Source organism: Peromyscus eremicus, unplaced genomic scaffold, assembly GCF_949786415.1.
Source record: "Peromyscus eremicus unplaced genomic scaffold, PerEre_H2_v1 PerEre#2#unplaced_91, whole genome shotgun sequence".
Classification (NCBI taxonomy): Eukaryota; Metazoa; Chordata; class Mammalia; order Rodentia; family Cricetidae; genus Peromyscus; species Peromyscus eremicus.
Window position 1 is genome coordinate 716,420 of NW_026734331.1, and position 14,785 is coordinate 731,204.

General features: G+C 47.1%; 1 pseudogene; it reads right to left on the bottom strand.

Annotated features, from left to right (window-relative positions):
• Window positions 1–11,229: 11,229 nt before the first annotated feature.
• Window positions 11,230–12,016, bottom strand: LOC131901498 (serum amyloid A-5 protein-like; annotated as a pseudogene).
• Between the last annotated feature and the right edge of the window lie 2,769 nt (window positions 12,017–14,785).

A 14,785-nucleotide genomic window follows, 5' to 3' on the forward strand; every position in this document is an offset into this window, starting at 1 on the left:
TTCACCTCTTCATCACAGACTTTTTATTTGTCTTAGAGTTAATGTTGTTAGGATGGAACACTATTGCCAAAAGCAAGTGGAGTAGGAAAGGACTTATGTGGCTTATACTTCTGCATCACTGTTCATCATCAAAAGAAATCAGGATAGATGGGAGTGCAGAGATCATGTAGTCTCAACCCTTCACTAGCACATAAGGAGACTGATACACATTTGCTGATTATGGTGTAAATGAAGAGGCCAAAGTAAAATTTTACTCATCAGCATGATCAAGGTACTCTTCAGCTTAGTGTGAGTACCCCACTACCATGCATCCTCAGTTCTCTAAGAATGGTATTGATACAGGTCTGTGAGCTTGCTGCCTAGTAGGCCACGGCAGGAGAACCATGAGTTCAAAGACACAGGGGATTTGGTGAAATCCCATCTCAAAAGTGAAAAGAGGTGGGGCATGTGGCTCAGTGTCAGAGCATTTATTTATCATGCATGAAGCCCTGAATTCAATATCCAGTTTGAAACACAAAGCAAAACTATTTACTGAAATATTACACACACACACACACACACACACACACACACACACACACACACACACTTATTTTACTCAAGTTTTTCTTTTTCTACTTGTGGTAAAATAGATGTTGTAGAAAAAAACAAAACAACAACAGCAACAAACCATAGGCAAGTGTGATGGCACACACCTGTAATCTCAGCTCCGGGGTGGCTGAGACAGGAGGATCAGCAGTTCAAGGCCAGCCTGGACTGTATAGCATTAACTACCTGTCTTAAAAAAAAGGAAAAGAAAAGAAAAAGAAAGCAAATGCATGTGAAATTTGCTGTCTAGAGCATTTAGTGATTCAGTGTGTGCAGGTTGCTGTGTAGCCAGTTTCTAGTCTATTTTCCTCTGAATTGATGGGCCAGAGCTATTAAACAGGCCTTCATTCCCATACCCCTGACAACCATCATTCGACTTTCTGTGGAGTTGGAGCATCCCACATGCCTCATCAAAGTACAATGATAATAATATAGGTTGAGTATCCCATAGCTAATATACCTCAGAACAGAAGTATTCCAGGTTTCAGAGGTTTTAGATTTGAGAAGAGCTTCTCAACTGGTAGTGATGCTGAATGAATATGTGTGCTTACCAGCTTCGAAATCATCCTTAGAGAAATAGCAAAGTCTATTGCCCATTTTAGAGTCAGGTTGATAGTTTAGCTGTGTAATTCCACCATATTCTAAATATCTAGATGCCTCTTACCAGGTAGGATTTGCATGTACTTTCTCCCATTCCAGATTGCTTGTTCATTTTGTTGATCGCTTTCTTTTTTCCCGACACTGGGCATTGAACCTGAGACCTCATCTATGCCTGGCAACATTCCAGTTCCCGAATGATGATGTTCCTAGCCCACTCTGCTGGTTTCAGCCTGTGTCTTTTATCACAGTGTTTTGAGTCCTCTTTAGTCTTTAGAGTTTTTGCTTTGCTATTAAGAATGAACTAGGACAACTGAGTTTGCTTGTTCCTTCTGTGGAATTTCAGAGCGCTGATACAAGCCATGCTTGAGAAGTGTGACCGGTTCCTCTGGTTACAGCAGGCCTAGTGGAAGATATGTCGGGACATGGTATCATTTTGACCAAGTGGAATCCTGCTCCGGAACCTTCAGAGGACTTTGCCACAGAAGGAAAAGGGATACCCCAAACCATGCCAGGAACAGAACCTGCCATGCTGCTGCAGCTGCTCCTGCCACCATCTCCACCTTGGCACTTGGCTCTTGTGGCTCTATGACCTCAGTTTGTCAACCAAAGTCATCTCTTGGGAGAAGTTGGTCATGGTTCCGTGGCCCGAGCATGGGACTGCTCACTGCCATGTGGTGTTCAGTGCGTACACAGTGGTGTTTGTGATTTTAGTGCATCAGGGAATCGTTTTCTACTGTGGTAGATCTTTTGGGGGTAGACGCTTTGCTCCATGAGGACAGATAATATTGTGAACTGGAGTTCAGTACTATTTACACTTGTCTGAGGCCATCTAGAAATTACCGAGTTAAGACTTAGAACAATGACATTGTTTAAAGAGTATTACCCAAAAGAGTCATGCACTTTTTTTTCCCTTTCTTTTTTTGGAAACAGGGTCTTACTTTGTAACTCTAGCTAGCCTGGAACATGCTAGAACAAGTCGACCAGGCTGGCCTAGACCTTAGAGATCTGCCTTCCTTTCTCTGCCTTCTAAGTGTTGGGATTAAAGGTGTGTGCCACTCCCCCCCACACACTTTTAAAAATTATTTTTAAAGAGCTATGGTAAGAGAAAGTCAAGCACTAATGTCAGTTATAACAAATGATGGTGTTATTTAAGCCATGTTACTAGATTGTCATTTGTGAGCCTTTACTTTATGTTGTATTGGTAATAAATGATGAAGGTTTTGTTTGAGCAGAACGTGGACATGAGATTGATTTCTGAGCAGTTTGCAGGAACATCTTGGGTAAATCCAGTGTGGAATGGTGTTAGACATACTGAATAAGTGACCTCTTTCTTTCCCCCCATTTACACCAAGCCAGAGAAGCACACATTCTGTCGTACCTGCCCATGACGTGGATATGATCTGCCCTGGTAGACTGAAGTGGTTGTCAGGGAAACAAGGCAGCACCTGGGTTTGGGGTGTGTTGGCTGACGCTAAATGTGAGACTGCATTGAGGTAATGGGAGAGAGCTCTCCCTTCACTTTCTGCCTTGGTCACTACATGGTGGCTGAAATATAGCCCAGAGCATGTCTCAAGGCAAGCAGATGCCAAGAACTGGCATGGCTGCCATCATGTCCTCGTCTCCCTGTCTAGGGCAAGTTACCACAATCGTTATTTCCCAACAAGTATTCCTGGCCCACGTCACGTGAATTTATTTTCCAAGGCAAAGGAAAAGAAAATCCTCTTCAGCCAAACATTGACATTAGAACAGTCTGAGCGTGAGACAGTGTTTTCACATCTGTCGTTTGCTGAAAAGTTCGGGACACACTCGATTTGTGGTTGTCTCGCTTTCATTTTTGTGTCTGGATCTGACTACTGACCGCTACAGAGTGACAGAGCAGACAAGAGCTTGTCCTGGGAGGGTGGCCGCTCAGCCTGGGTGTATCTCCCCACTAATGATCTTGGTGAGGTACTTTGTCTCTTTTAAGTTTTGATTGTGTGGATTAAATGATAGAGAACTTTACCATGGGATCTGGCACCTAGGAACTGAGTGTAGAGCCACCTGCCCAGGAATAAGAACTGACACTCCATGTAGAACAGGTAAATGGGTCACTGAGATCTGCCTGCCTCTGCCTCCCAAGTGCTGGGATTAAAGGTATATACTATCACTGCCCAGCTATGTCATAGTATTTTCAACCCTCCCGTTGAGGAACATTTCAAAGTAAACTGTCCTATTTCATGGGTATGTGTGACCTTGTGGATATGCTTTTGGAATGCCTTGGGACTCAATCGGCCCTTATGCCCCAGGAAGCCCCATGTGCACTCACAGTAACAGAATCTGCTGCTTGGGAGAGCTCCTGCCCTTGACTTAGTGCTCTGTTTCCTCAATCTTGTAATTCTAAATGGTTTCTGTAGTAGGGCACCCGCATTTCTGGTTTTCATGGTACTCACAAATGAGGTGATCGTAAATGTCACAACAGATCTGGTGCAGATCCTGAGGTTTTGTACTTCTGACAAGACTCAAGGTGACTGATGTTTCTGGCCTTCTGATCATAATATGAGGTGCAAGACTGCATTGTGGTAAAACAGCTTGGAAGGAATGTGAAATGCAGAGCTGAAGCCCATGATGGCCGAGATATGGGAACTAAACTGCTAAGTGTGAGGTGCATCTGTAGGTTCCATAAGCTTCAGTATTTGGAGTTATTGTTGTCACAGCAATTTAGCCTTACCTCAGTGAAAGATGTGAGCTAGAGGAAGCCGCCTGTGAGGTGTGCAGTGGAAACAGCTCCAGGCAGAGTCAGCCTCCCTTCTCCTGCAAGGCCAGAGGGTACTCATGGAATAGTGTTTCAGTTCTATGGTTTTAGAGATTGAGTTTGAACCATAGGAAAAAGGTCTCTTAGACCTCACAGTGCAAGGGTTGTACTTTGAGTCAGGAATAAGGGGTGGAGAGCCCAGTGTATCCATTGCCAGGACTCCAGGGGCTCCTCTTCCCAAAGACAAAATGAGGTGGTAGCTAAAGGGTATAAGGCCTGGGAGCCAAGAAGAGGGATGACAGCACTGTCTTAATTAGAGTTTCTATTGCTGTGAACAGACCCCAATAACTTGACAACTATTATAAAGAAAAACATTTAATTAGGGCTAACTTATAGCTTCAGAGGTTCAGTCCATTATCGTCATGGTGGAGAGCATGGCAGTGCACAGGCAGACATGGTGCTGGAGAAGGAGCTGAGAGTCCTGCAACTTGATCTGCAGGTAGCAGGAAAAGCACTGTGTGTAAGTAAATTGTTTGCAGCTCTGTGGGTTTGGTCCTGGGTTTCAGCACCAACAATTAAGTAAATTGGTTGCAACAAGTCTGGGTTTGGTCTCGGATTTTGGCACCAAAACGTGAGTTTTGCAACTCTGGGAAAGGTGTCCTGACTACCTGGGAGTCAGGCAACACCTTGAGATGCTTAGCATAGCTCTGATGGCTGAACTGTAAGGAGACAGTTCAGCCCTGGAGGGCGAGGTATCCCAGACACCTCGAGTTGCTCAGAACAGCGGCTCTGCCCTGAAGGTGTCCTGTTTAGCACAGCTGTGACAGCTGGAACTGCTAAGACACAGTTCATCCCTGGAGGGAAGTTTTTCTGACTTCTTGGGAAAGTCAGGCCTGGAACTGCTTCAGCAGAGAAGGGTATCCTGACTGTTCGGGAAAGTCAGACTGTACCTGGTGTGATGGGGATGGTCTCCTCGCAGGATATAGCAATCCTGCTCCTCTCCTGGAGAGCTGCTTGCTACAGCTGAGCTTTGCTCAGCACCCACTTAAGGGGGCTTCCCAGCAGAGCTCTGCTTCTCTGGCCTAAGAAATTGCAGAAATGTAGCAATCCCCTCAGGCTCAGGAGAAAAGTGTTACTTTTCAGCTCTCTCTTGCTCTGTCCACTGAGGGACGTCTCAGCAAAGATCTGTTCAGATCCCCCTTGCTCAATCCACTATGGGATGTCCCAGCAAGGTTCTTCTGTGCATCAGTGAATGAAGATTTTGAGAAAGAGATTTATTTGGAAAGGAGGAATCCAGGAGAGTAGCTGCTTTTTTCTCACTGACCAGGCAGTCAGCTGGGGTTCTAACAGCCTTCCTGGGAAGTTGCCCCCAACAGGGCACTGCCAGGGAGGGGCAGGGAGAGCCAGCCATGGAAAGAAAGGTAAGATACGTACTTCTGAATCCCTTGGCAATCTAGCTGGGCTGCCACTGAACCTGTGGGAAGCAGACTTGGATTTTGTTAGTCCTAAAACTCTCTGGGGTGAGGGGTATCGGGGGTCCCAGAAACACCAGCTGGAAAGAAGCCAAGTGTACAGAAGCAGGGATCTTATTTCGGACTTGCCTTGGCAGCGCCCTCTTCTGGCAGAGAAGACAAATCACAGGAGGGCACGGGGGCTCAAAGTGGAATTGAGTACTTCAGGGTAGGAGACTGGTGAAGATATATTTACGGAGGAAAGACAACTGAAAAGAATAAAAGAGCTGGGCACTGTTCCTCCTTGGGTGGCTGGCTGCATCTCCTCCACCTCTGCCTCTCTTCTTCCTGTCTCTCTCTTGGATTTCCTGTCTGGCTAAAACCTGACTCACCATAGGCCAGAGCAGCTTCTTTTTTTTTTTTTTAAGAATTTTTTTTTTAAGAATTTTTTTTTAATTTTTATTTTGCAATACAATTCAGTTCTACATATCAGCCACAGATTCCCTTGTTCTCCCCCCTCCCGCCCCCCTCACCTTCCCCCCAGCCCGCCCCCCATTCCAATCTCCTCCAGGGCAAAGCCTTCCCCACAGACTGAGATCAACCTGGTGGACTCAGTCCAGGTAGGTCCAGTCCCCTCCTCCCATGCCGAGCCAAGGGACCCTGCATAGGCCCCAGGTTTCAAACAGCCAACTCATGCAATGAGCACAGGACCCGGTCCCACTGCCTGGATGCCTCCCAAACAGATCAGGCCAATCAACTGTCTCACCCACTCAGAGGGCCTGATCCAGTTGGTGACCCCTCAGCCATTGGTTCATATTTCATGTGTTTCCGTTTGTTTGGCTCTTTGTCTCTGTGCTTTATCCGACCTTGGTCTCAACAATTCTCGCTCATATAAACCCTCCTCATTCTCGCTAATTGGACTCCCAGAGATCCACCTGGGGCCTAGTCATGGATCTCTGCATCCAGATCCCTCAGTAGTTGGATGAGGTTTCTAGCACGACAATTAGGGTGTTTGGCCATCCCATCACCAGAGTAGGTCAGTTTGGGCTGTCTCTCGACCATTGCCAGCAGTCTGTTGTGGGGGTATCTTTGTGGATTTCTGTGGGCCTCTCTAGCACTTTGTTTCTTCCTATTCTCATGTGTTCTTCATTTACCATGGTCTCCTCTTCCTTGTTCTCCCTCTCTGTTGTTGATCCAGCTGGGATCTCCCACTCACCCAAGCTCTCTTTCCCTCGACCCTCGCCCTTCACTACCCCCACTCATGTCCAGGCTGTTCATGTAGCTCTCATTCCATTTCTCTGTCGTTGGGCGATCCCTGTGTCTTTCTTGGGGTCCTGTTTTCCAGGTAGCCTGCCTGGTGATGTGAGTAGCAGTCCAGTCATCCTTGTTCCACATCTAGTATCCTGTTATGAGTGAGTACATACCATGTTTGTCTTTCTGAGTCTGGGATACCTCACTCAGGATGATTTTTTCTAGATCCATCCATTTGTCTGCAAACCTCATGATGTCATTGTTTTTCTCTGCTGAGTAGTATTCCATTATGTATATGTACCACATTTTGTTTATCCATTCTTCAGTTGAAGGGCATCTAGGTTGTTTCCATGTTCTGGCTATTACAAACAACGCTGATATGAACATAGCTGTACAAGTGCTCTTGTGGTGTGGTTGAGCATTCCTTGGGTATATGCCCAAGAGTGGTATAGCTGGATCTTGGGGGAGATGGATTCCCAATTTTCTAAGAAATCGCCATATTGATTTCCAAAGTGGTTGTACAAGCTTGCATTCCCACCAGCAGTGGAGGAGAGTTCCCCTAGCTCCACATCCTCTCCAGCATAAGGTGTCTTCAGTGTTTTTGATCTTAGCCATTCTGACAGGCGTAAGGTGGTATCTCAGAGTTGTTTTGATTTGCATTTCCCTGATGATTAGGGATGTTGAGCAATTCCTTAAATGTCTTTCAGCCATTTGAGTTTCCTCTGTTGAGAATTCTCTGTTTAGTTCTATAGCCCATTTCTTAATTGGACTGTTGGGCATTTTGATGTCTAATTTCTTGAGTTCCTTATATATTCTGGATATCAGTCCTCTGTCAGATGTGGGATTGGTGAAGATCTTTTCCCATTCTGTAGGCTGGCAGAGCAGCTTCTTTATTAACCAATCATAGAAACAGATATTCACAGCATACAGAAAGACCATCCCACAGCACTAGATGCCAGCAGACCGGTAATGACTCGGCCACCTGGCAACATATTGATTAATAGGAATGGGTTGAATTAAGTTGAAAGACCTAGTTAATATAAACTGAAGCCATAGGCCATATGGTTTGTAAATAATATAAGACTCTCTGTGCTGTGGGATGGTCTGTATGTCAAATGTGTTCCTTTGATTGGTCAATAAATAAAACACTGATTGGCCAGTAGCCAGGCAGGAAGTATAGGTGGGACTAACAGAGAGGAGAATTGAGAGAACAGGAAGGCAGAGGGAGACTCTGCCAGCTGCCGCCATGACAAGCAGCATGTGAAGATGCTGGTGAGCCATGAGCCACGTGGCAAGGTATAGATTTATAGAAATGGATTAATTTAAGATGTAAGAACTAGATAGATAGAAGCCTGAGCCATTAGGCCAAACAGTTTAAATAATATAAGCATCTGTGTGTTTATTTTATAAGTGGGCTGTCGGACTGCTGGGGCTTGGCAGAGAAAACTCTTTAGCTACATCTGTGTGTTTACTTGGGACTAAGCAGTTGCGGGATGTGGGTGGGAGAGATTTGTCCCAACTGCGGGGCCAGGCAGGACCATAGAAACTTATCACTAATGCCTTTAATCTCAGCACTTGAGAGGCAGAGGCGGCAGATCTCCGTAAATTTGAGGACAGCCTGGTTTACATAGTGAGTTCCAGGACAGCCAGGACTACGTAGTGAGACCCTGTCTAGAGAAAAACCAAACACTGAAAGAATAAAGGAAATGTGGACATAGAGCAGAGTAGTTCCCAGCAGAACATCTCCAGTTCCTGTGAGGAGGTTCAAACAGAGGTGAGAGAGAGGGAGAGGGGATAAGCTCTGTCTTGGAGTCAGGACAAAAGGAGTTGGGGGCAGAATAAATGAGATTGGGGAGACAGTGGTGGCAGGGTGGCTCTGTGACCATGCTCAATGCACTGGCCTTGAGGGTAGTGTGGCCATGGACTTGACTCCCGGAGAGTGTAGTACTGAGGGGGCTGGTCTGTGGTCAGATTCCTACAGAAGAGTGAGGCCCCAAGTCGGGTTCTAGATTTCCATGAAATGCAAGAAAAGAGAACAAAAGATCAGAGAAAGGACGAGCTGTGAGGCTGAATAAAGCAAGCCTTCCAAGGCTTTATAAATATGAGAGACATTAAAGTCTGCACTGTGCGGGAGAGGGTGGTTCAGTGGGTAGCACTTGTCTGAGAAGCATGAGGACTAGAGTTTGCATTCCCAGGGCCCACATAAAAGCTAGGCAGGTGTGGTAGCTGCCTCTAACCCTAGTGCCCAGGGAGCAAGGACAGAGAGCCAGCAGGAGCAGGCAAGCTGCAGCTTCAGAGAGAACTGCCTCAGTAAACAGAAGTACGAGCGACCGAGGAAGATACCCATGCTGGTTAGTTGTTGTCAACTGTACACAAACTAGAGCCAGGAAACAGTGCTCCACTGTGGTCTCTGTTTCAGTGACGGCCTCTAGGTTCTCGCCTCGGTTTCCTTTGGTGACAGACTGTAACCAATAAGCCTGGTAAACCCTTTCCCCCACAACTGGTTAAAGTATTTATCACAGCAACAGAGAAACAAAGTAGGACAACAGCCAACATCAACCAAGAGTCTTCTGTACCTCCACACACTTGCAAGCATGAACATACACATGTCATAGGGTCACTATTGCTGTGATGAAACATCATGACCAAAAGCAAGTTGGGGAGGAAAGGGTTTATTTGACTTACACTTATAATCATAGTCCATCACTGAAGGAAGTCAGTACAGGAACTCAAACAAGACGGGGACCTGGATGCAGGAGATGATGCAGAGGCCATGGAGGGATGCTGTTTACTAGCTTGCTCATCATGGCTTGCTCAGCACCACCAGGTGAGGGATGGCACCATCCACAATGGGCTGTGCCCTCCCCCATCAACCACTAATTAAGAAAATGCCCTACAGCCAGATATTTTTAATTTGTGTGTGTTTGTATGTGTATGTATAAATTTTCTTTACAACCCAATCAAATTTGCCCTCTCTCCCCTCTTCCAAGTTCCTATACCCTCCTCTCCCACCATCCACTCCTCCACTGTTTCTCTTCAGATACAGGTGGGCCTCCCATGGATATCAGCCAGCTATGGTATGTCAAGTTGCAGCGAGATTAGGCACCTCCTCTTCTATTATGGCTGGATTCCAAAGCAGGCAACACAGTCAGAGACAGACCCTGCTGTCACTGTTAGGAGTTTCACATGAAGACCAAGTTACACAGCCTCCAGCAGGATCTTTTGGAGACATTTTCTCCATTGAGATTTCCTCCTCTCTGATGACTCTAGCTTGTGTCAAATTGACATCAAACCAGCCAGCACAGTACTCTCCCACACACCATACTCATATAAAACATTTTTAAACAGTCTGGTGTGGTGGCACATGCTTGTAATCCCAGAACTTGGGAGCCTGAGGCAGGAGGATCTCTTGTGTTCAAGACTAGCTTGAGTAACAGTGTGAGACCCTGTCTCAACAACCACCACTTCTTAGCATGTGACAAGTAGAACATGTGGACAGAGAAGTCTGTTCACTAGTTTGGAAAGGCCAGGTCATCGATTTCTTAGAGGTGCAATACGAGAAAAGCATTCAGAATTCCCATCTAAGGAGGAAAGTGCCCAGACTCCTGAGGAGTGTGTAGGTTGTACAGCCAGAATAGGCTTAGAAGGACAGTGGCTTTTTCCCCAGAACAGGGATGTCAAAGGCCACACAAACAGGCTGCATCTTGGTGTTGATGCTGTGTCTGTATCCCCAGAGACAGTTTTCCCTGTGATATTTCTATGGACTCAATGTAAGTCAAGCAGAGGTCTGCTGGCTGGTTTTGTGTCAACTGGACACAAGAGGGTCATTGGAGAAGAGGGAGCCTCAATTAAAAATGTGTCTATAAGATCTGGCTGTAGGCATTTTCTTAGTGATTGATGGGGGAGGGCCCAGCCATTGTGGGTGGTGCCATCCCTGGGATGGTGGTCCTGAGTTCTATGAGGAAGCCAGCTGAACAAGCCACGAGGTACAAACCAGTAAGCAGCACCTCTCCATGACCTCTGCATCAGCTCCTGACACAAGGTTCTGGCTCTGTTTGAGTTCCTGCCCTGACTTGCTTCAGTGATGTGGAAGTGAAAGCCAAACAAACTGTTCCTTCTCTAAGTTGCTTTGGCCATAGTATTTTCTCACAGAAATAGTGACCTAAGGTGAGAGGAAACTACTTGGGAATATTTCTTAGGATGGAGAAGTTGTGCAATACTGGATTTGTCTCGGTGCTGCTGAGGAGTGAGCAAGATCAGGTGATAGCTGCGGGGCAAGTCCTCCTATGGTTGTGCACCTGGTCCCCAGAGACAGGGAGCACAAGGCTGTGGTATGAGAACAGGTGACTGGACGTAGTTGACAGGGAGTAAGGGCCTGGACATGGAAAGGCCTGCAAATAACAACATACCCATGGCACAGGAGCCCAGAGAAGGGATCATGCCAGAGTCTGTGAGAGTGGTGTCTGCCCTGTGTGAACCCAGAAATGTCCTTCAATGACAGATACTCAGGCTCAGCTCCACTTCCATGTTAGTGTTCATTACCCTCTTTTCAAGCAGTAGTTACTACTCCAAGAATAGCACAGTTTTGAAACTCTTGGTCCATATTCATGTGAGATAACTATTGTGTGTTCCCAAGCAACTCCAGTGTTCATGGGAATGAAGAACCCCAGACCCTGTCCTCAGGGCCCACATCACAGCCTCCTGAGGCAGTAAGGAGGATGCTCAGTATTTGTCAGGCAGTCCTTTAGGTCTGTAGTGATCGGGGTCATTGCCACTGCGGCCCCATCTGTTTGCTTCCTGGTCAGCCATAGAGTCCTCGTGTCCACGGCCTATGAAAATCTGAAAGCCTTCTCTTGGATCACTAGGAGAAGCAGAGATGGAGGAGATCTATCACCAAGCTTCATGGCCACAGCAGACACCCCCAGTTCTCTCATTTGCATGGAATGGCTTTAGGAGGAACCCAGGAAGGCCAGGCAGGAGGTCAGCCCAGACTGGTCACCCCACACTAGTTGAACACCAGAAACACTGGTGATGATGAGAGTCATTCCCTGTCTACATTTGGGAGCAGGCTCACATAGCATGGCTGTGTGCTGACTGCCCAAACCCAGGGTCTACACTGGGCGTAGATGGAGCCAGTACCGGGATAAGCAAGAGTAGGAGGGGCCCCACATTTGCATGACACTCTCCAGAGCTAATCTTCTACTACTTCCCCCAGAAGTGTCAAGCCCTGCTACCCAGGTCCAGTCTTCCAATCAATCTATGTTTACTTGATGATTTCAGCAGCCCAGGCTCCTCCTGGTCCCCTTTGGGCTGCATCATAGTTCCCTCTAGCATGGAAGTATTTGTCTGAGTTTTTACAGTTGGCCTCCTTCATGTCAGAGTAGGCTCACCACATATCCCCAGCCCCTAAATGGGAAAGACAGCAGGAACATGAACCTTAAAGCTCTGCCCATGCCTTAGAGAGGAAGACAGGGATGAAAAGAACTCATGGCTTGAGCCTGTGGTCAGAGCAGCTGAGAGTGTGAATGGAAGATCATCTCCTGATCCTCACTGTCCTCTCTTAGTAACTCAGGAGGGCCATTAGGGGACCCAGCTGCCCCGTGTTCACCTTTCTTCCACAGTGCTGCTGTGAGCTGCCCCTCACCTGGGTGGGAAGCAGCCAATGAGGCAGCACAGTGTCATTACATAGCAGGTTGTGTCAGCTTCAGTATCGTGGAAGTGTTTGCTACAGAGTCGTCAGCTTCTGCCACTGGACCTCAAAGCACATTTCCTTAGTAGTGCAACCTAGTGTCTCTACAGCCATTGAAAATGCCCTGCCGAGCACACCACCTCCAAGCAAGGGCCAGTGTTTCTGGAGGCAGCTACCCTCAGCTAGGAAGTCCCATCCTGAGGTGACTTAGTACACAGAAGGCAGAGGGGGGCTGCACACAGGGAGCATCGACTCTGATCCCTAAGATTTCTGTCCTGACAGAGAGCATTTGCACCACAGTGACACTGTCATCTCTGCCCTTGGACTAGACTGCACAGGTTCTGTGCTGTCTTGAAGGAGCTTTGAAGCAATGATCTCAGCTGTGGCTGCAGGTTCTGATCCTCTGAGGAGACACTGAGAGTCACCACGCCAGGCCACACCCAAGACCAATCTTGAGTCTCTAGGTGCAGGGGGATGACTGGTCCAGACCTGGTTGGTATTACAACTCTCTAGGTGATGCCATTGGTACCTTATGTTGGTCCCAATGAATTTAGAAAGTGTCCGGCAGACTGACAGACAGGACAGTCCTCAAGCACAACTAGGTTGTGATCTCTGCTCTGCCCCCTGCTGTAGGCAGTGCATTTCAGGAAGTCTTGCCAGAGTCCCTGGTCCATCCTGACAAGCAGGACAGTGAGTCCAGCTCTTCTGAATGCTCGGGTGTTGTATAACAGGTGGTGTTAATGAGGGTCCATGGAATGTAGACACAGAGGCACCTCAAAGATGAATCTTAGCCTTTTCCAACTGCAAGGTGGATTCATCTCTCTGGACTGAACCACTGTAGCTTAGCAAAGGGCCCTTTCATTGTTATACAATTTACACCTTAGTAAGTCAATTCCATTTACCAAAACCTCTTATCTAAGCCCCCTAAAGGGACAATGCCAAATACAAATTCTCAGTAAAGGAATACCATATCTGTGCATAGGTTTGTCCCTCACCTGATGTCTGGTGGGCAGAGATGGGTGGTTGTGGCTGTCAGTGAGAGGAGGCTGGTGTTTATGCTGAGCCTCCCTGCTGGGATCAGGGGCAGAGAGAGACTGGCATGGTGCTTGGGGAAACTCCCAGCAGGTCATTTCTTCTAAAAGGCTGCAACAGAAATCTTGCTCCATCCACAGGTCATTTCCTGTAATTGTGCAATGTGAACACACTATACACCTTTGTCTTTTCAGTCTTCTAGGTCAGAGTACATACTTTTTAATACTGATAGAACTGAGGATGCTGAGAGTCAAGGAGTGGCCATCTCAGTAGAGGATCAGGGCTCCTAAGGATAGGAGAATAATTCCTGTAGCCAACACTTGCTTTCCCAGGCATTGCCTCAGGTTGGTTTTTATTTTTTTAACCTGGAACTGACACTTTACCTTCAGTCAGTCAGTCAGTCAGTCAGTCAGTCAGTCTCTCTCTCCCCCTCTCTAGTTTTTGAGACAGGGGTTCACTGTGTAGCCTTGGCTTTCTTGGAACTTACTCTGTAAACCAAGCTGGCCTAGAACTCACAGATTCACCTGCCTCAGCCTCCCGAGTGCTGGGATTAAAGGCCTGTGCCACCACTGCCCAGCTGGCCATAGGTCTCTTTTTCATGTCTAAACTAAAATTGCAAAACTGACCAGCCAGCCCCACCAGACATTGTGTGTTTCCAAGGCACCTGTAGCATTTTCACTAGCATACTCCGCTCTCAGCTCTTAGGGAGGCACCTCTATTTCTACGTTCTTTGTGATGTGACAAAAAGATTAACTAAACTGTCTCACAGGGACAAGGTATTAGAGGGGCCCTACTCCTTCCTTAACTCAGTCCTAGGAAGGAGCATAAGGTCAGGGCTAAGGCTTTGGGGAGTAAAGAACTAAGAAACCCGTAGAAGGGAGGAAGGAAGTACCATTTCTCACAGAGAAGAGCAGCCAGCAGAGGTGGTGGTGGTGGGGTGAGGGAAAGCTAGGTCAGGCACTGAAAGATGAGCCCAGCTCTCAGGGCTGTATTTCCCAGAGGATCCCTCTTAGCCCTCTCATCAGTATGAGTTGGAAATCTCAGGGTCATCAGGGGTAGGAGATGAGGGCTGGCATTACACCAGCCTGTCCGTGTAGGAACACAGCCTGATGCCATCCAGAAAATAAGCTCTCTTGCTCTTCTTAAGCAGAAATATTCTAGGGAGAGGGTTCTGGACACCACAGGCAGCCTAGACAAGGTGACATCATTACAAACTGAAGATGGATGGAGGAGACAGACTGATTCTCTGCCTGAAACTAGTTTCTTGTTCCTCCTCCTTTTGCTGGGTTTGGTTCATCCCAGCAGACAAGCTCATTTAGTCTCTTCTTTCTGATGTTCACTCTCCTGTCATCCTGCTCTTCTTCCTTGGTATGAATGAAAAACAGACTTTCAAACTCCCCAGGGTACGTAGCATGTGGGAGGCGAAGAGAGGGGCATCAAGAT